Raw genomic sequence first — 22,203 nt, 5'->3', positions numbered from 1 at the left:
TCTCGCAAAGGCATTCCGTATTCCGACTTTTACCCGGTGTTCCATTCCTCAGTCCTTACCCGTTGGCAGGCTTCTTGGTTGTCTGTTACTGGTAACAAGCTACGTACTCTTAAATGTTGTGTTTCCTCGTGGCCGTCCTCCTTCCACCGTAACCGGCGGTGGGAAACAGCTCTGGCGAGGTTGCGTATTGGCCATACTCGCTTAACCCATGGTCACTTGATGGAGCGCCGCCCTGCTCCTTATTGTCCTAGTTGCATTGTCCCTCTTACGGTCGTGCATGTCCTTCTTGAATGTCCTGAATTCCAGGACGAGCGTGTGTCTTGCTTTCCGACCGCCCCTCGCGGTCACCTGTCCCTCGATAGAATTCTTGGTGACTCGGATACTTTTGATATCGTTCGCCTTATGCGTTTTTGTTCTCGTATTGGCATCCTTGGTGATATTTAGCTCCCTCTGATTATTTTGCGTACTTGATGGTGCTACATAGCCTTCCCGGTTTGGTGCCTTCTTTTGATAATTACTTACTTACTTACCTCTGCAATGATAATTAACATGTGGCAACATGGCATTAATCTTGATCTGAACGATATATAAGAATCGACAGAACAATGATCACTTACATGGTAAATCTCTACACTGACCGGTTACATACTCGAGTCAGTCTACACACAAAAATATATCTATATACATCTACATGTTTGGTTCTGTGTATAACATACACCTTCAGGTACATCACAAACAGTCACCTGGACGTCAGTACAGACATTTGTCTCTCAGCTGCTTCCCTCGCCTGGCAGGCGCTATGGGACAACACAGTTGTTACCGGAATTAACAACAGTCCTGAGACACTGTAACATACAATAACTTGTACTCACGATTACCACTCTCATTACATTCATTTCCCCGGTCACAACCTCCTTGCTGAAGAACACCTTGCTCGCTCCCACGTGCGTCGACTAGGTGTGGCCGTATGGTGTCCAGGACATGTGGCCAAGCGTGGCCCAAGGGGGTGGCCCTGAGGGGTGGCCACGGAGTAGCGTGGGGCATCACAGCGCCTCACGCAGGATGAGCTGGCGCCCGGGGTGGCCAGGGTGGCCCACAGGAGGGCGGCCAGGGTGTGGCCATCACGTGGCTCCACAGTTTCTTGCCAAAGAGCGGTGCGCCGCGCACATGGCAGACACGGCAAGGTGGAATTTCAAAGTCCAACAGGGGCCTGTAATCTCACCACAATTACACGGGGAGGCCCTGCCCTATTCCACCAATTGTCCGGCAACATAGACAGGATAACTGATAACCCTCAGATGTGAGCAAAGCATCTGATACACCACGAACTGAACCTCACATCCCTGGAAAACAGAAGAGTAAGGGGAGACATGATAACCACCTACAAAATTCTCAGGGGAATTGAGAGGGTGGACAAAGACAAACTCTTCAGCACGGGTGGGACACGAACAAGGGGACACAGGTGGAAACTTAGTACCCAGATGAGCCACAGAGACGTTAGAAAGAATTTTTTTCAGTGTCAGAGTAGTTAATAAATGGAATGCACTAGGAAGTGATGTGGTGGAGGCTGACTCCATACACAGTTTCAAATGTAGGTATGATAGAGCCCAGTAGGCTCAGGAATCTGTACACCAGTTGATTGACAGTTGAGAGGCGGGACCAAAGAGCCAAAGCTCAACCCCCGCAAGCACAATTAGGTGAGTACAATTAGGTGAGTACCACGAGGCTTGCCAAGTGCCTCTTGGGTAAACACTGTCTCTAGTTATTACACAGTTCCTTCCTTACTCCTTGGCCTCAATTCATGCAAATTGGGTCCCCGACACGATCCACGATGGCAGGAATATTGTGTGCGATGAGTAATAAGGATGACACGGCGATTAATGGTGGTGGGGGTGGTATACACGCCACCCCCACCTGGGGACACTTTGTTCTCTGCTCACCGCCCTTAGACTGAAGATTTTTTTGGCGGGCCAGAGAAACTCCAAATGCCCATCCCCTCCCACCTTTTCTTGACCAATCAGCACAAAGCCGGCACAGCATATTGTGCCGCTTCCAATCACCGCGTTTCGCGCCTAAACACCCCCACGAGGCTGAGGTGCCTAGTCGAATCACAGACGCCCTCACCATGAGGCGTCCCATGATGTCACAAGAAGGGGGAGGCCAAGGAGTGTGACGTCACACCTCACAGGGTTATCTTGAAATGTAGAGAAGATTTCGGGCCTTTAGTGTCCCCGCGGCCCAGTCTTTGACCAGGCCTTCACCCCAAGGAAGCAGTCCGTGACAGCTGACTTACACCCAGGTTCCTATTTTACTGCTAGGTAACAGGGGCACAGGGTGAAAGAAACTCTGCCTATTGTTTCTCTCCGGCGCCCGGGATCGAACCCGGGACGATAGGATCACAAGTCCAGCGTGCTGTCCGCTCGGCCGACCGGCTCCCTCGGTCGGGGGAGCCGGTGGGTGGGGAAGGCGACGTTCACCCCTGTCCCCCCTCCTCTAAAACCGTTGGCGAGTGAAGTACCCAGCTACACCTCACTCACTCTCAAATCCCATTTCATAGAAAACATGATAAATTCTGTAACTCTCTCTACAGAGCAGTCACAGACTCCTGGCTAGTCTTAAACGATGGTCCTTAGCATAAGCTTTCATCCAACACCACACAAGGGCATGTAGTTTGAAAACTTCTTGTCTAGAGTTCCTAGAGCGACTCTAGCCTAATCTAACAAACTAGAAAAACTAGCTGAGGGAATTTTCATTCCCTCACATAAATGATCTCTCAGAGGGAATGGACCTGTTCCTCTCAATGTATGCTGCTGATGAAAAAAATTATGAGGAGGATGTAGACTGAGAAAAATAGTATGAGGCTACAAGATGACCTAAACAAACTGAAGGAATGGTCCAACAAATGGCTACTAAAGTTCAACCCAAGTAAATGTAACGTAATGAAACTTGGCGGAGGAAATAGGAGGCCAGACACTGGATACTGAATGGGAGATGAAGTCCTTCACAAAACGGACAGAGAGAAAGATCTAGGTGTTGATATCACACCAAACTTGTCTCCTGAAGCCCACATCAAAAGAATAACATCGGCGGCGTTTGCGAGGCTGGCTAACATCAGAACTTCCTTCAGAAATCTGTGTAAAGAATCTTTCAGAACCTTGTATACCACGTATGTAAGACCAATCCTGGATTATGCGGCCCCAGCATGGAGCCCGAACCATGTCAAGTACAAGACGAAGCTAGAAAAAGTTCAGCGGTATGCCACTAGGCTAGTCCCAGAACTAAGAGGCATGAGTTACCAGGAAAGGAGTTACCAGGAAAGGCTGAGAGAACTGCATCTCACGTCGCTGGAAGATAGAAGAGCTCGGAAAGACATGATCACCATATACCAGGTACCCAAGATACTAATCTAACAAACCATACTAACAAAAATTCCTGAACATGATAGGGACGATTGCGTCAGTCACCACATGGTGACTGAAAGTAGACACCCTGTGGTGGCTGACTTTCAGCCACTGTGGCTGAATAGTCACCACGCGGTGACTATTCCTTTGCCTAGCACATGATGGAAACTCCGTCATCAATCTACTCTGATTTGCGTTTGATTATCTTAGATAGACTTTAATTAATGTTCATAGAAATCAAGAAGAATAAATTCGCATATAAATCAGCATTTACCCCCTTTCATTGGTAAATTTCCACCAAAAATGTGTGCCGTGACTATCAGCTGATGAAAGGTAGGGGGGTGGGGGGGCGCTCCGCGTCACGCAGTTGTGGCCGAGCAGCTGGCGAGATAAGCTGACGCATCGCCATGCTCTCCAAATAAGCGCCATATTTGTGCTTATAGCCGCAGAATTGACTCATTCGGAGGGGCAAATAGTGCAGCAGAGTCGGGACATTGAACGAATTACCACATATGAAGCTGTTGCATTCTTTAAGGACGTATCCCGGTTGTATAATATTTATATTTCTTTGTTGTGAGCTAGTAACATTGAAATTTCAACCGTGTTATGAGGCACAATTAATAACAAAACCCAGTTTACGTTGGCGACGTGAGAGAGAGAGTTCTTTCGGTTCCAACACGTTGGAGTTCAGGGCTGAGAACAGTACGCAGTGACCCGGAGTCAATATTTACTGCATAACTCACCTGATGACTGCTCTCGTGTTACTGCTGGACTAGGAGGAAATCTTCAGTCCAGCTAAGCTGAAAGTTTATAACTAATCAGTTGTAGTGTAGTCTACTAACTCTTTAACCCTGATTTATCTATAATATTATTATTTAAATGTATTCAATATTTTCACGCAATACGTCGATTAACATTAAAGAATTTAGCCCCCCCCAAAACAAAACAAAAATTGTTTAGGGAATCACTGCACTATATAAAAAAGTTTTTACAGTCCACTTCTCTAAGTTTATTTTGAATAAATTATTTGTTCAAATATTATATGACATTAAATAGTGAAGAAAAAATCTCCCACAAGAAGGAAGGATTATTTAACATGGGTTGTACACGCACAAGGGGACACAGGTGGAAGCTAAGTACCCAGATGAGCCACTGAGACATTAGAAAAAACATTTTCAGTGTCAGAGTAGTTAGTAAATGGAATGCACTAGGAAGTGATTTGGTGGAGGCTGACTCCATACACAGTTTCAAATGTAGATATGATAGAGGTAGAGAAGCCCAGGAATCTGTACACCAGTAGATTGACGGTTGAGAGGCGGGACCAAAGGGCCAAAGCTCAACCCTCGCAAGCACAATTAGGTGAGTACAACTAGATGAGTACACGACCACAACGTATCAACCAGACACTGAAAGAACACTAACAAGGACAATGTACCAACCAGACACTCAAGGAACACTAACAAGGACAACGTACCAACCAGACACTCAAGGAACGCTAACAAGGACAACGTACCAACCAGACACTCAAGGAACACTAACAAGGAGAACGTACCAACCAGACACTCAAGTAACACTAACAAGGACAACGTACCAACCAGACACTCAAGGAACGCTAACAAGGACAACGTACCAACCACTCAAGGATCACTAACAAGGACAACGTACCAACCAGACACTCAAGGAACACTAACAAGGACAACGTACCAACCAGACACTCAAGGAACACTAACAAGGACAACGTACCAACCAGACACTCAAGGAACACTAACAAGAACAACGTACCAACCACTCAAGGATCACTAACAAGGACAACGTACCAACCAGACACTCAAGGATCACTAACAAGGAGAACATACCAACCAGACACTCAAGGAACTCTAACAAGGACAACGTACCACCCAGACACTCAAGGAACACTAACAAGGACAACGTACCAACCAGACACTCAAGGAACACTAACAAGGACAACGTACCAACCAGACACTCAAGTAACACTAACAAGGACAACGTACCAACCAGACACTCAAGGAACACTAACAAGGACAACGTACCAACCAGACATTCAAGGAACACTAACAAGGACAACGTACCAACCAGACACTCAAGGAACACTAACAAGGACAACGTACCAACCACTCAAGGATCACTAACAAGGACAACGTACCAACCAGACACTCAAGGATCACTAACAAGGACAACATACCAACCAGGCTCTCAAGGAACACTAACAAGGACAACGTACCACCCAGACACTCAAGGAACACTAGCAAGGACAACGTACCAACCAGACACTCAAGGAACACTAACAAGGAAAACGTACCAACCAGACACTCAAGGAACACTAACAAGGACAACGTACCAACCACTCAAGGATCACTAACAAGGACAACGTACCAACCAGACACTCAAGGATCACTAACAAGGACAACATACAAACAGTATACTTACGCAGGTTGGAGTGTGCGCTGTGAGGTTGTTCCCACAACAACAATCTGATAAAACAACAAAACAATGTAATATTCATTAATGTCTCGGATAACTGAAAGTAATTTTAGATGATTTTATAAACTTAAATTTGTTTTGCAAAGTTCATCTGGTCATACTTACCCAGTCTGTCCTCCAATGTCTTGTCCATCCTCTAGTCCAGTCTCTCGCCCAATGTCTTGTCTAACCTCTAGTCCAGTCTCTCGCCCAGTGTCTTGTCCAACCTCTAGTCCAGTCTCTCGCCCAATGTCTTGTCCAACCTCTAGTCTAGTCTCCCGCCCAATGTCTTGTACAACCTCTATTCCAGTCTCTCCTCCAATGTCTTGTCCGACCTCTCGTCCAGTCTTTCGCCCAATGTCTTGTCCAACCTCTCGTCCAGTCTCTCACCCAATGTCTTGCCCAACCTCTAGTCCAGTCTCTCTCCCAATGTCTTGTCCAACCTCTAGTCCAGTCTCCCGCCCAACGTCTTGTCCAACCTCTAGTCCAGTCTCTCGCCCAATGTCTTGTCCAACCTCTAGTCCAGTCTCTCGCCCAATGTCTTGTCTAACCTCTAGTCCAGTCTCCTGCCCAATGTCTTGTCCAACCTCTAGTCCAGTCTCTCGCCCAATGTCTTGTCTAACCTCTAGCCCAGTCTCTTAATACTTGACTACTGTATTACTGAACCACCACACCATAATGGTTGACTACTGTATCACTGAACCACCACATCACAAAGTTGACTGCTGTACCATTCAACTCTTTCTTTTTGTACTCACAAAAAGAATAAGAGATGCACTACCACACAGGATGGGTATGCGGTCCATTAAGTCTCACAGGAGGTATGTGGGCGTCTATTGCCACTCACAGGAGGTATATGGGGGTCCATTACCACTCACAGGAGGTATATGAGGGTCCATTACCAATCACAGAAGGTATATATGACGATCCATTGCCAATCACAGGAGGTACATGGGAATCCATTGAAACTTGAAGGATATTGGTATGGCACCCCTTAGAGGTTGTGTGTGAAGTTCACTATTACTCAGAGGATGGATATGAGTTTTAATACGACCCAAAGGAAGGCCTTGGGATGCTCTATCCCCCTCTGGATGGGGGTGCACCCCATTACCACCCACAGAAGGGATATGGAGTTCATTACCAGTCACAGTGTGTGTATGGGGTCCATTAGCTCTCACAGAATGGATATGAGTTTTACTTTTATGTACAGCATGTGTTTACAGTTCATTACCACTCTCAGGAAGGATACGGGGTTTATATGCACTCGTAGGCCTCTTGTTGAATCACTTGTGATATAAAAAGATTATCGATGTGTATATATATATATATATAACTGAAAACTCACACCCCAGAAGTGACTCGAACCCATACTCCCACAACTGGTATGTACAGGGACGCCTTAATCCGCTTGACCATCACGACCGGACATAAGGAAGTGATAGCCGAGGCTATATGAACCACTTCCCCGCCGGCACTCGGATGGTAATCTTGGGCATAGCATTTTATCAAATCACCTCATTCTTTGGGGCACACGTGAGGAACACAAATGCAAACAAGCCTGAATGGTCCCCAGGACTATATACAACTGAAAACTCACACCCCAGAAGTGACTCGAACCCATACTCCCACAACTGGTATGTACAGGGACGCCTTAATCCGCTTGACCATCACGACCGGACATAAGGAAGTGATAGCCGAGGCTATATGAACCACTTCCCCGCCGGCACTCGGATGGTAATCTTGGGCATAGCATTTTATCAAATCACCTCATTCTTTGGGGCACACGTGAGGAACACAAATGCAAACAAGCCTGAATGGTCCCCAGGACTATATACAACTGAAAACTCACACCCCAGAAGTGACTCGAACCCATACTCCCACAACTGGTATGTACAGGGACGCCTTAATCCGCTTGACCATCACGACCGGACATAAGGAAGTGATAGCCGAGGCTATATGAACCACTTCCCCGCCGGCACTCGGATGGTAATCTTGGGCATAGCATTTTATCAAATCACCTCATTCTTTGGGGCACACGTGAGGAACACAAATGCAAACAAGCCTGAATGGTCCCCAGGACTATATACAACTGAAAACTCACACCCCAGAAGTGACTCGAACCCATACTCCCACAACTGGTATGTACAGGGACGCCTTAATCCGCTTGACCATCACGACCGGACATAAGGACATGATTAAGGCGTCCCTGTACATACCAGTTGTGGGAGTATGGGTTCGAGTCACTTCTGGGGTGTGAGTTTTCAGTTGTATATAGTCCTGGAGACCATTCAGGCTTGTTTGCATTTGTGTTCCTCACGTGTGCCCCAAAGAATGAGGTGATTTGATAAAATGCTATGCCCAAGATTACCATCCGAGTGCCGGCGGGGAAGTGGTTCATATAGCCTCGGCTATCACTTCCTTATGTCCGGTCGTGATGGTCAAGCGGATTAAGGCGTCCCTGTACATACCAGTTGTGGGAGTATGGGTTCGAGTCACTTCTGGGGTGTGAGTTTTCAGTTGTATATAGTCCTGGGGACCATTCAGGCTTGTTTGCATTTGTGTTCCTCACGTGTGCCCCAAAGAATGAGGTGATTTGATAAAATGCTATGCCCAAGATTACCATCCGAGTGCCGGCGGGGAAGTGGTTCATATAGCCTCGGCTATCACTTCCTTATGTCCGGTCGTGATGGTCAAGCGGATTAAGGCGTCCCTGTACATACCAGTTGTGGGAGTATGGGTTCGAGTCACTTCTGGGGTGTGAGTTTTCAGTTGTATATAGTCCTGGGGACCATTCAGGCTTGTTTGCATTTGTGTTCCTCACGTGTGCCCCAAAGAATGAGGTGATTTGATAAAATGCTATGCCCAAGATTACCATCCGAGTGCCGGCGGGGAAGTGGTTCATATAGCCTCGGCTATCACTTCCTTATGTCCGGTCGTGATGGTCAAGCGGATTAAGGCGTCCCTGTACATACCAGTTGTGGGAGTATGGGTTCGAGTCACTTCTGGGGTGTGAGTTTTCAGTTGTATATAGTCCTGGGGACCATTCAGGCTTGTTTGCATATATATATATATATATATATATATATATATATATATATATATATATATATATATATATATATATATAAATATAAATATATATATATATATATATATATATATATATATATATATATATATATATATATATATATATATATATAACCATCATGTAACCCATATGACAACCATCTTTGTAACCCATATGTAACTCCTTTTTTATATATATATATAAATATAAATTTATATATATATATATATATATATATATATATATATATATATATATATATATATATATATATATATATATATATATATATATTTATATTTATATATATATACATATATATATATATATATATATATATATAAATATAAATATAAATATGTATATATATATATATATATATATATATATATATATATATATATATATATATATATATTTATATATATATATATATATATATATATTTATATTTATATATATATATATATATACAAGGTTTCCTCTGAATACTTTTTATTTTCTTCACCGAGGCTATGGGTCCCCACATTGGCACCAGAGGTGGTACCCTCACAACCTATATATATATATATATATATATATATATATATATATATATATATATATATATATATATATATATATATATATATATATATATATATATATATATATATTTATATATATATATATATATATATATATATATATATATATATATATATATATATATATATATATATATATATATATATATATGTATATACCTCTGGTGCAAGTGTAGGGACCCATAGCCTCGGAGAAGAAAATAAAGAGTACTCAGAGAAGACCTTGTGGATTCTCACTGAACACTGATATTTTCTTCTCCTACCACCCCTATTCTTTTGGTATGTGTGTATATTTATCTAACTTTATTTGAAAATGTCATTACACAAAAAAGTTACAATATTGATTACATGCAGGGTACAAGGCTGCTTGTCACAAGTTGAACAGCTCCTCCAGCTCCTCAGATGACGGGCAGGAACCATGGATGCAGTGAGCATTTCCTCTCTGGATTGCCACACTAAGGCGCTGAAAAAGAAAACTGGCAGCTCTAGGGTCTTTAGTTGTTTCGATTAGCTTAGATCCCAACTCCTTCAAAAAGCTAGCAGCACTTTTACCCCAGGCACCAAGTGTCTCTGAGGCAATGGGAACAAAATTATAGTGGTGCTCAAGGTCTCTGTATTTACGTGACTTGGCCGCTTCCCGGTGATTGGCAGCTCCTCCTGCTTGTGTAGCACTGAAGTCAACATAGGTATTGGCTAAAGTTGAAACGCAAGTGTAGTCCCACACCAACTGTCTACCATTCTTCCAGGGGTTCACCGTGATTCCGTCTGGGCGACCGACAGGCTCATCAGAGTTGCGGGACATTAGGTAATGGGGCTCTCTCTCTGCTGGACAACCGGCTGTGGTAAGGCTTCTCTTAATAATGTCATTGACCTAGCCGTGTGTTGCATGCCATCCTCCTATCCTTTGGCAGAGAAGGCCATGCCGTCCGTATCTATCGGCCTCTGCCTCGCCGCAAATACACCTGTATTCGGTGTGGATTAGGGCAGCGAGGTGGAGAGCCACAGCAATTTGGAGGGCCTGTGGTGTGAGACGGGTGCCGGTTGCTGATATTGGGGTTGCTAATAGGAAATCACCTGCATGGGGAGCTGCTACAGCTCTAAGTCGGGCAGTTTCATGTGGTGTTGTCGCAGCTTCTAGCAAAATCGCAGCTTCTTGGTCGGCAATGGGGTGATCCCAGCTGGATTGCTTATGGGCTTCAGAAGGCGGTGGTTGGGGTGCTGGTCCTGCGAGAGAGACCCATTTAGTTGTGCAGTCTGTGAAGCTGGGATCATGTACCCCTGCCTGTTGAACTAGGTGCTCAGGTAGGATTTCCTTCACCAAGTTGTCAGACCCCACTGAAGAGGACAGGAACGCTGGTGCAGCAATTTGTGTTGCTGTGCGCACGCCAAGGCCCCTGAGTCTGACAGGAAGGGAGGCCTGTTTCCACTGTGAGTCGCTGAGGGAAAGATTGAGGGCTTTTTCTAGTGTTGATTTCAGCAAGCTGTCGTACTCTTCTAATTTAATATTGTTGAAAGATGGCGAACATCTTAGAAAGTAGGTCATCCTGGGGAGGGACAAGCATCTGGTGATGAGGTAAAGTGCATCATGAGCATCGATGTCTTCAATCCTCTCGTTCATCCTCTTCAGGTCAGTGATCTTCTTACCAAGGACCCCGTTAATGGCATTCCTTCCAAGAGGAGCACCTAGGAGTGTGCTGTCCTCAGGGTTGGTTGTATGAATGTCAGGCAAAACAACCTTTATTTGCTCTATTATGAGATGGTTGGTGGAGGTTATTTCGCCCTTGGAAGGGTTCAGGGTGAGGCCTAGGCTTGCTCCTTGCTCCTGAATTATTCTTATGTCGTCCAAGAGTGAGGCTGGGGCGCCGGCTAGAGTACCATCGTCCAAAAACCAAATGTTCAGCTCACTGGACACTTTATCAGTGACTTCCTTGATAACTAGGCAGAAAAGAAAAGGAGCAAGAGGGTCACCCTATTGGACACCTTCTTGTGATTCAATTTCATGTTCCCCAAAAAGCAGAGTTAGATTCTTGCTGTAGCATGAGTTTACAAACGGGTAGAGTGAAGGAAAAAGGCGATGAACTGCACTGAGTACTGCATCCCTTCTAACCAGATTGAAAGCATTTTTGAAGTCCAGCTTTATCAGGGCTTTTTCATTCGTAAAGTTGGTAAGCTCTAGCTGCATGAACCGCTGCCTCACACCCTTGGGGAATGCCAAACCCAAGCTGTTTTGGCTTCAGCATGTCGGCTGCTGCCTGACTAACTGCTCTAGCAGCAGCCTTAGCGACGAGACGCCGGAGTGAGTTGCCCACAGCTATCGGCCTGATTCCTCCATCTTTTTTCCTCAGGGCACAGATGGTAGCGCCAAAAAAGAGAGGCCGTATGGTCTCTGGTATGTTGCCAGCTAGACATGTGTTGGCGAATCTAGTTATTTCCACCAGGAGGTCCTGTGCAATATCTCCCTGTGCAGGGTTGAGCATTTGTTTGATGTGGTTGGGTCTTAGTCCTGTGAACCCACCTGCTGATCCTGGTGGGAAGGATAAAGCTGCTTTATGCACCATGGATTCGAGCACACACATGGGTTCTGCTCTGGTGATACCGACTAGGGGAACACTGTCGTCACGAGGAGCTCTGGGTGGGTGTTTTTCCCTCAGGGCTTGTGCTGTATCGGCATCCCTGGTGGCAACTGTGTCTTCACTGGTGATGACTCTGATCGCCCCTATTGTGTTGCCTTCTTCTATTTTCTTGCTGACTGTTGCTCTGATTTTGGATGCCTCGGTTCTGCTGTTGATACCTTTCCTGCTGTGGGTGTTTTTGGCACAGGTGGGGAGGGGTGCCTGGTTGTCCTCTCTAGGAAAACTATTTATAGCCATAATGGCCGAGGGAGCTCGTGATTTGTCTCTCCTTTCAGGGACAGCTAGGTATATGTTTCCAAACAGGAGAAGGTTGCGCTATGCTTGATTGGTTCCGGGGAAGTCATTGACCTTTTTCAAGAGGCTGGATAGTTTGGCTGCTGCCTGGGGCCGGGCAGCCTTGGGGATGTACTGCAAGGTTCCAACCGATGTTGCTTTGATGGCTTCTAGTAGATTCTCAGTCGAAATGAAGCTGTTGTAGGTGTTTTCCCTGAGTGGGGCCTTGATTGATACCCTCTTTGGGAGGGCGCCACATACCTAGACAATCGGTTCCGTTGTGAGCATGCTTGCGCACATCTCCGTTGCGCTTGAGTCTCCACACCTTGTCACACACTTGGCATGTACCATACCTGTCGTCGATTGATGGCTCCTCTTGGCTGAGAGAAGCCTGGCTGTCAGTCGTAACCTGCGACATCGGCGGGCGCTGGGCAGGCGCTGGGCGGGCGCTGGGCGGGCGCTGGGAGGGCGGCTGGCGGGCGCCGGGCGGGCGCTGTGCGGGGGCTGGGTGGGCGCCGGGCGGGCGCTGGGTGGGCACTGGGCGGACGTAGCGTGAAGGGGTGGACACAGGGAGGTAGCGGTCGCGGTTGGGGTGGGGCAGGGGGGGGAGGGTGACTCTTGGGTTGGGTGACGGTACACACTAGCGGGTATGGGGAGGGGTGGAGTAGGGGTCAGAGGGGTGACACTAACACCACACACAGAGATCACACTAACGTGATGCATCAAATGAACAAATCCACAAGGGCCGTGACGAGGATTCGAACCTGCGTCCGGGAGCATCCCAGACACTGCCTTAATCGACTGAGCTACGACAGGGTTAAAAGGGTTGAAACCGAAGTTCTTTCTACTGAACTTACTGGATTCTGTAGCCTCTCCGAGGCACAAACCAGGCTTTTAACGTAGACTTTTAACCAGGCTTTTAACTTTGTCGTAGCTCAGTCGATTAAGGCAGTGTCTAGGATGCTCCCGGAGGCAGGTTCGAATCCTCGTCACGGCCCTTGTGGATTTGTTCATTTGACACTAACACGTTTGTATAATTTCGTGATATATCACTGCACAATATAATCTGGTTCACTGTGGACTCGATGCACTTAAAACACGATACCTGTTTCCCGGGAGCCGAGGTATCTATTTTTCAGGGATATTTTCATAAACACTTACACACTGGCCACCCCCCCTCGACTGACCGCACAACAGCACCCCATCCCCCCACACCCCACCTCCCACCCCCACCACCATAACCGAGGGAGCCCCTCAGGGCGCCCTTGTTGGCCCTCACTGCAGTTCAAACGATTCCACACTGCCAATCCACTTGTTTGATTGTTTTTGGTTGCGATAGTTCACCTTGGACACTTCCCACACCTTCCCAGGATGTTCACATTGCACACTGTTGAGTCTGGGCCCGGTGGGGTCAGGATGTCACAAGATAATGGCACATAGCCGGCAGAGCTTCCTCCCAGCGTCCGTTCCCTGTGGCGCCCACAGGGGATATATATATATATATATATATATATATATATATATATATATATATATATATATATATATATATATATATATATATATATATATATATATAACCTCTAATATATATATATATATATGCGAACAAGCCTGAATGGTCCCCAGGACTATATGCGACTGAAAACTCACACCCCAGAAGTGACTCGAACCCATATATATATATATATATATATATATATATATATATATATATATATATATATATATATATATATATATATATATATATATATATATATATATATATATATATATAGAAGGGAGTACCACCTCTAGCTGGAAGAAGGGGGACCCATAGCCTCGGAGAAAACCACGCATAACGCATTAGAGGGAATGTTTAGATCCCCTCCAATACAGTTTGTGTGCTTTTCTCCTACCACCCCCTTCCTTTGTTATTTTTTGTGCTTTATTATGCATTTGATGGTTACAAGATATACATGGGTTGATACAAAAAAAATAATGCAAAAAGGTGCTTAAAGGTTATGGATCTCTTGAAAAACACAATATATATATATATATATAATATATATATATATATATATATATATATATATATATATATATATATATATATATATATATATATATATATATATATATATATATATATATATATATATATATAACCTCTAATATATATATATATGCGACCAAGCCTGAATGGTCCCCAGGACAATATGCAACTGAAAACTCACACCCCAGAAGTGACTCGAACCCATACTCCCAGGAGCAACGCAACTGGTATGTACAAGAAGTGGTCAAGTGGATTAAGGCGTCTTGTACATACCAGTTGCGTTGCTCCTGGGAGTATGGGTTCGAGTCACTTCTTGGGTGTGAGTTTTCAGTTATATATATATATATATATATATATATATATATATATATATATATATATATATATATATATATATATAAATATATATATATATATATATATATATATATATATATATATATATATATATATATATATATATATATATATGTATATATATATATATATATATATATATATATATATATATATATATATATATATATATATATATATTTGTGTAAATGATTGAATAGATATATGTACATGTGTTGTTGTATATGACCGAAAGGGTAAGATTCTCACACGAATCTTCTCTATATTTCTTACGTTTTTCTTCACTGCCGAGGGTAATTATAAAAATAACTCTCCAAGTTCATTACCACTCACAATCCAATTTATGGTCCAATTCCATAAATAAAAATGTGAAATGGAACTTTGGAGAGTTAATTTTTGTATTACCCTCGACAGTGAAGAAAAACGTAAGAAATATTGAGAAGATTCGTGATAGAATCATTTATCTTACCCTTTCAGTCAAATTCAACAACATATGTTTACAAGAAAGACTGCTACCGAAATATACTAATATGTACATGTATATATATAACATTAACAATTGTGTAACTAGCGTCAAAAGATTGCCACAAGCTTAGCTAAATGAACTAAGGTGTTCAATTCGTGCACCCATTATATACCTCTGTAACCCTTTCCTTAATATGGAAAGGATAGGGGATCTAAAAGCACTTAAAGAAAATAGGTATGGAACCATCTAAAGGATGGTTACAGGGTCCACTGCCACTCACAGGATAGGTATGGGATTCACTGCCGCTTTCGGGATGGGTATGGGGTTCTCTATCGCTCGCAAGATGAGTATGGGGTTCTCTACCACTCGCAGGACGGGTATGAGGTTCACTACCGCTCGCAGGAAAGGTATGGGGTTCACAACCGCTCGCAGGATGTGTATGGGGTTCTCTACCGCTGGCAAGATAGGTATGGGGTTCTCTACCGCTCCCAGGATGGGTATGAGGTTCACTACCGCTCGCAGGATGGGTATGAGGTTCACTACCGCTCGCAGGAAAGGTATGGGGTTCACTACCGCTCTCAGGATGGGTATGGGGTTCTCTACCGCTCCCAGGATGGGTATGAGGTTCACTACCGCTCGCAGGATGGGTATGAGGTTCACTACCGCTCGCAGGATAAAGTATGGGGTTCACTACCGCTCGCAGGATGGGTATGGGGTTCACTACCGCTCCCAGGATGGGTATGAGGTCCACTGCCACTCACAGGATGGGTATGGGGTTCACTACCGCTCGCAGGATGGGTATGAGGTTCACTACCGCTCGCAGGATGGGTATGAGGTTCACTACCGCTCGCAGGATAAAGTATGGGGTTCACTACCGCTCGCAGGATGGGTATGGGGTTTTCTACCGCTGGCAAGATAGGTATGGGGTTCTCTACCGCTCCCAGGATGGGTATGAGGTTCACTACCGCTCGCAGGATGGGTATGAGGTTCACTACCGCTCGCAGGATGGGTATGAGGTTCACTACCGCTCCCAGGATGGGTATGGGGTTCACTACCGCTCGCAGGATGGGTATGAGGTTCACTACCGCTTGCAAGATGGGTATGGGGTTCTCTACCGCTCGCAGGATGGGTATGAGGTTCACTACCACTCACAGGATAAGTATAGGGTTCACTACCGCTCGCAGGATAGGTACGGTGTTCACTACCGCTCGCAGGATAAGTATAGGGTTCACTACCGCTCGCAGGAGTGGTATGGGGTTCTCTACCGCTCGCAGGATGAGTATGGAGTTCACTACCACTCGCAGGATGGGAATGGGGTTCTCTACCACTCGCAGGATGAGTATGGGGTTCACTACCACTCGCAGGATGGGTATGGGGTTCTCTACCACTCACAGGATGGGTATGGGGTTCTCTACCACTCGAAGGATGGGTATGGGGTTTACTACCGCTCGCAGGATGGGTATGGGATTCACTACCGCTCGCAAGATGATTATTGGGTGCAATATCATACACAAGAATGGGATAGGTGTCCAATACTACTCACAGAATGGGTATGGGGTTCAATACAACTCAAATGATAGGTACGGGGTCCGCTACCACATACAGGATGGGTATTGGATGCAAAATGTGATGAAAAATGTGACTTATGTGATGCATATCAACAAATAATATTAAATTATTTTGATTGATTCTTTCCTAATTATGCACCCCATACCCATCCCATGGGCGGTGGTGGAAAGGGTTACAGAGACACATAATGAGTTCAGGAACTGAACACCATATTTCGTTTAGCTAAGCAAGTGACAATCTTTTGAAGCTAGTTACACAATTGTTAATGTTATATATACATGTACATATATATTTAATCATTTACCCAAATACATATACACGTCGATTATCGTTTTTATATCACAAGTGATTCAACAAGAGGCTAACAAAAGTCACTCTACAAGGCACTTTACATCTTTGGTGAATCACAGTTACTAGTCTTGCTCCACACCTCCCTCTTCCCCTCTTCTACCCCAAAACCCCCACCTACCCCCAATTCCCCCCTAACTAATACACCCTCTCTTCCACTCCCAGCACCCATGCTCCATTCTCATCTCAGCCCTCTGCCCTCAGTATCCCTCTCCCCCCAACCTCTCAACCTCTATCTGACTCTCAGTCTTACTCTATTTCTCAACCCCCCTATGCTATTCAGACCCCTAACTTTCAGACCCATTATGCCCTTCCTACCCCCCTAGATGCCCAGACCCCATTCGCCTACCAGGCACTCCCAGGCACCCCCCTAGCACCCCCCCACTCACCCCCACAGCCCCCACTTGCCCCCCAGACACCCCCCAGTTCCCCCCAGACCCCTGGTGAAAGGGGGAACTCTGACACCCGAGTTTCCAAGAAGAGTCTCAAGGTTTGGTACACCAATGCTGATGGGGTAGCCAATAAAGCAGAAGAGATAAAAGAAAGAGTTAGTGAGGCAGACCCAGACATAGTGGCAATAGTGGAAACTAAAATAAATGGCATGATCTCGGATGCAATCTTTCCAGAGGGGTACCAGGTGATAAGAAAAGAAAGGACACAGAGACAGGGAGGAGGAGTGGCACTACTAATAAAGCGGAAATGGAAGTTTGATGAGCTGGAAAATCCGGGTACCAATGAAAGCACGAGCTTCATACATGGAACTCTGACAGTGGATGGGAAGAAGATTGCAATCTTGATACTCTACAATCCCCCACAAAACAGTAGAAGGCCCAGGCAGGAGTACGAGGACAGCAACAAGACATGTATAGATGAACTGCAGAGGGCAGCAACTTTAGCGCATAGAATGAGAGCGAAGCTGCTGGTCATGGGGGACCTAAATCACGGAGAGATAGATTGGGAAACGAGGAATCCCCATGGCGGGGAGGAGACCTGGGGAGCGAAGCTGGTAGACGTTATTGACAGGAATTTCCTAACACAGCATGTGAAAGAAGATACTAGGGAAAGAGGAGGGGATATGCCCAGCCTATTAGATCTCATTTTCACCCAGAATGTAGAAGACATCGAGCAGTTGGAACATGAAATACCACTAGGAGCTAGTGACCATTGTGTCCTAGTCTTTGACTACATGATGGAGCTTAAAATTGTGACCAAAGGACAAGAGGTCCGGGAAAGGAGACTTGATTACAGAAAAGGGGACTACAGAAGGATAAGGGAGTACCTGGGAGAAGTGCAGTGGGAGGAAGAACTTAGAGGAAAAACAGTGCAAGGTATGATGAACCAAGTCATATTGAAATGCAAGGAGGCTGAAGAGAGATTTATTCCAACAATAAAGGAAAAAAAGCAGGAGGGAATATAATAACCCATGGTTTAATAGACAGTGTCAGGAAGCAAAGGTGAGAAACAGGAGGGAGTGGAGGAAGTACAGAAGACAAAGGACAGAGGACAACAGGATTAGATGTAACAGAGCTAGGAATGATTACATTAACATAAGACGAGTGTCGGAAAGAAATTATGAGAATGATATTGCAGTCAAAGCGAAAAAGCAACCAAAATTACTACATAGCCATATAAGAAGGAAGATGTCGGTAAATGACCAAGTGACAAGACTGAGGAAAACAGAAGGGGCATATACAGAAAGCGACAAGGAAATCTGCGAGGTACTGAATGCAAAATTCCATGGAGTGTTCACAACCGAGCCTGAGCAGCTCCCATTGTTAGAAGAGATTACCCAAGATGAAAGACTATCAGATATAGAGGTGACAGCAGAGGATGTAATGAAACAGTTGACAACACTGGATGCAAATAAAGCTGTTGGACCAGACAAAGTATCACCGTGGATACTTAAAGAGGCAGCGCAGGCTCTCAGCGTGCCTCTGGCAATGATCTTTAATGAGTCACTTATGTCGGGAGAATTGCCCAGTTGCTGGAAGGAGGCAAATGTCGTACCGATTTTCAAAAAGGTGATAGGGAGGAGGCACTTAACTACAGACCCGTATCACTGACAAGCATCCCCTGCAAAATACTTGAAAGAATAATCAGGCTAAGACTTGTTGAGCACCTGGAGAGCATTGGGTTTGCAAACAAGCACCAACATGGGTTCTGGACAGGGAAATCATGCCTAACAAACCTTTTAAAATTCTATGATAAAGTAACAAGGATAAGGCAGGACAGAGAAGGCTGGGCAGACTGCATATTTCTTGACTGCCAAAAGGCCTTTGATACGGTACCGCACATGAGACTGCTATACAAACTTGAGAGGCAGGCAGGAGTAAGCGGAAAGGCCCTAGTATGGGTGAAGAACTACCTAACAGGAAGGAGCCAGAGGGTAATGGTAAGGGGCGAGAAGTCGGACTGGCGAACAGTAACAAGTGGAGTACCTCAAGGATCGGTGCTGGGACCAATCCTCTTTCTAATTTACGTAAATGATATGTTTACAGGAGTGGAATCATACATGTCAATGTTTGCGGATGATGCAAAATTAATGAGAAGAGTTGTGACAGACGAGGATTGTAGGATCCTCCAAGAGGACTTAAACAGGCTGCAGAGATGGTCAGGGAAATGGTTACTGGAGTTTAACACCAGTAAATGTAAAGTTATGGAAATGGGATCAGGTGACAGGAGACCAAAGGGACAGTACACAATGAAGGGGAACAGCCTACCTGTAACGATTCGAGAAAGAGACCTGTGAGTGGATGTGACACCTAATCTAACTCCTGAGGCACATATAAATAGGATAACGACGGCAGCGTTCTCTACACTGGCGAAAATTAGAACTTCATTCAGAAACCTAAATGAGGAGGCTTTTAGGGCGCTTTACACTGCCTACGTGAGACCCGTCTTAGAGTATGCCGCGCCATCATGGAGCCCCCACCTGAAGAAACACATAAAGAAACTGGAGAAGGTTCAGAGGTTTGCGACGAGGCTTGTCCCAGAGTTACGAGGGATGGGATATGAAGAGCGGCTGAAGGAACTGAACCTTACGACACTAGAGAAAAGAAGGGAGAAGGAGATATGATAGGGACATATAAAATACTCAGGGGAATTGACAAAGTGGAAATAGATGAAATGTTCACACGTAATAATAACAGAACGAGGGGACATGGGTGGAAACTGGAAACTCAGATGAGTCACAGAGATGTTAGGAAGTTTTCTTTTAGCGTGAGAGTAGTGGAAAAATGGAATGCACTTAGGAACAGGTTGTGGAAGCAAATACTATTCATACTTTTAAAACTAGGTATGATAGGGAAATGGGACAGGAGTCATTGCTGTAAACAACCGATAGCTGGAAAGGCGGGATCCAAGAGTCAATGCTCGATCCTGCAAGCACAAATAAGCACACCCACCCACTGCTTGTCACTAGTCCTGCTCCACACCCACCCACAGCTTGTCACTAGTCTTGCTCCATACCCACCCACAGCTTGTCACTAGTCTTGCTCCACACCCACTCACAGCTTGTCACTAGTCTTGCTCCACACCCACCCACAGCTTGTCACTAGTTTTGCTCCACACCCACCCACAGCTTGTCACTAGTCTTGCTCCACACCCACCCACAGCATGTCACTAGTCTTGCTCCACACCCACTCACAGCTTGTCACTAGTCTTGCTCCACACCCACCCACAGCTTGTCACTAGTTTTGCTCCACACCCACCCACAGCTTGTCACTAGTCTTGCTCCACACCCACCCACAGCTTGTCACTAGTCTTGCTCCACACCCACCCACAGCTTGTCACTAGTCTTGCTCCACACCCACCCACAGCTTGTCACTAGTCTTGCTCCACACCCACCCACAGCTTGTCACTAGTCTTGCTCCACACCCACCCACAGCTTGTCACTAGTCTTGCTCCACACCCACCCACAGCTTGTCACTAGTCTTGCTCCACAGCTTTACAGTCAGGCATGCATTACCTACAGTAAGCAAATTTTGGGTAATTCGCTATACTTCCCGACAGTACATCATTATGAATGAAGTACTTACACATTTCTTGGACTCCATTGATGGTGCTATCTCTGAATTTCGCGATTTTTTTCACATTCCATTATATTTATACTTATTATAATACTTATTATACCATTATTATTAAATCATATTGTGATTGAATACTGACCTTGTCCCTCTGGAACCAAGGTATTAAAAAGCTCCACTTACCGTCAGCAACAGAGCTGAGAGCAGCAACAGCTTCATCGTGGCTTCTGCTGGAGAGGTGAAGGTGTTGACGACTGCTTGAGAGGAGGTGATACTGACCAAGACCTGTGGCAGGTGAATGGTTCAGTAGGTGTTGCTGGCGGGACACGTGTGGCTGGTGTGGGGTTCCCCGGGCGCTTAAGGATGTATTGAGAGATGTTCCCCAAGGAGAGCGCTGGCACCTCTCACAGTTCCCTGGGTTCGCGCTGTGTAAAAACTGGAGCTGTGTTGTCAAGCCAGAGCCGCAGCTAACCAGTCCAGGACGACGAATATTATGACTCGTTTCCTTAACACATTGGTCGACCTGGCAACCTCTGGGTTCCTGGAACACCGCTGAGTCTCTCCTGAACGTGTTCCTCTTTCACAACACTGATTACCTCACACTGCTTACCTAACTTTGTTTATATAGCAGTGTTACCCTAACAGTGCTTATAGCAGTGTTATCCTAACAGTGCTTATAGCAGTGTTACCCTAACAGTGCTTATAGCAATGTTACCCTAACAGTGCCTATAGCAGTGTTACCCTAACAGTGCTTATAACAGTGATATCCTAACAGGGCTTATAGCAGTGTTACCCTAACAGTGCTTATAGCAGTGATACCCTTACAGTGCTTATAACAGTTTTACCTAACAGTGCTAATAGCAGTGTTACCCTAACAGTGCTTATAGCAGTGTTACCCTAACAGTGCTTATAGCAGTGATACCCTAACAGTGCTTATAACATTCTTTGTATGACA

General features: G+C 45.1%; 1 protein-coding gene across 3 annotated transcripts in view; it reads right to left on the bottom strand.

Moving 5' to 3' along the window:
- LOC138360077 (uncharacterized) overlaps window positions 1–21,683 on the bottom strand; it is a 44,315-nt gene extending 22,632 nt beyond the window's left edge. The window contains exons 1-3 of one of the 3 annotated variants that reach the window (XM_069320024.1): window positions 21,432–21,682; window positions 5,850–5,893; window positions 4,145–4,201 (exon numbers count right to left, since the gene is read on the bottom strand). The gene's annotated coding sequence lies outside the window, so the exon portion shown is untranslated. Of the gene's footprint in view, window positions 1–4,144; window positions 4,202–5,849; window positions 5,894–21,431 lie in introns of all 3 variants that reach the window. The other 2 variants (XM_069320023.1, XM_069320025.1) reach the window with 2 other exon arrangements.
- Window positions 21,684–22,203: the final 520 nt, after the last annotated feature.

The sequence above is a fragment of the Procambarus clarkii genome, unplaced genomic scaffold, assembly GCF_040958095.1.
Source record: "Procambarus clarkii isolate CNS0578487 unplaced genomic scaffold, FALCON_Pclarkii_2.0 HiC_scaffold_95, whole genome shotgun sequence".
Lineage (NCBI taxonomy): Eukaryota > Metazoa > Arthropoda > Malacostraca > Decapoda > Cambaridae > Procambarus > Procambarus clarkii.
Note: the sequence above shows the minus strand (reverse complement) of the source record. Positions and strands in the feature narration are given on the sequence as shown.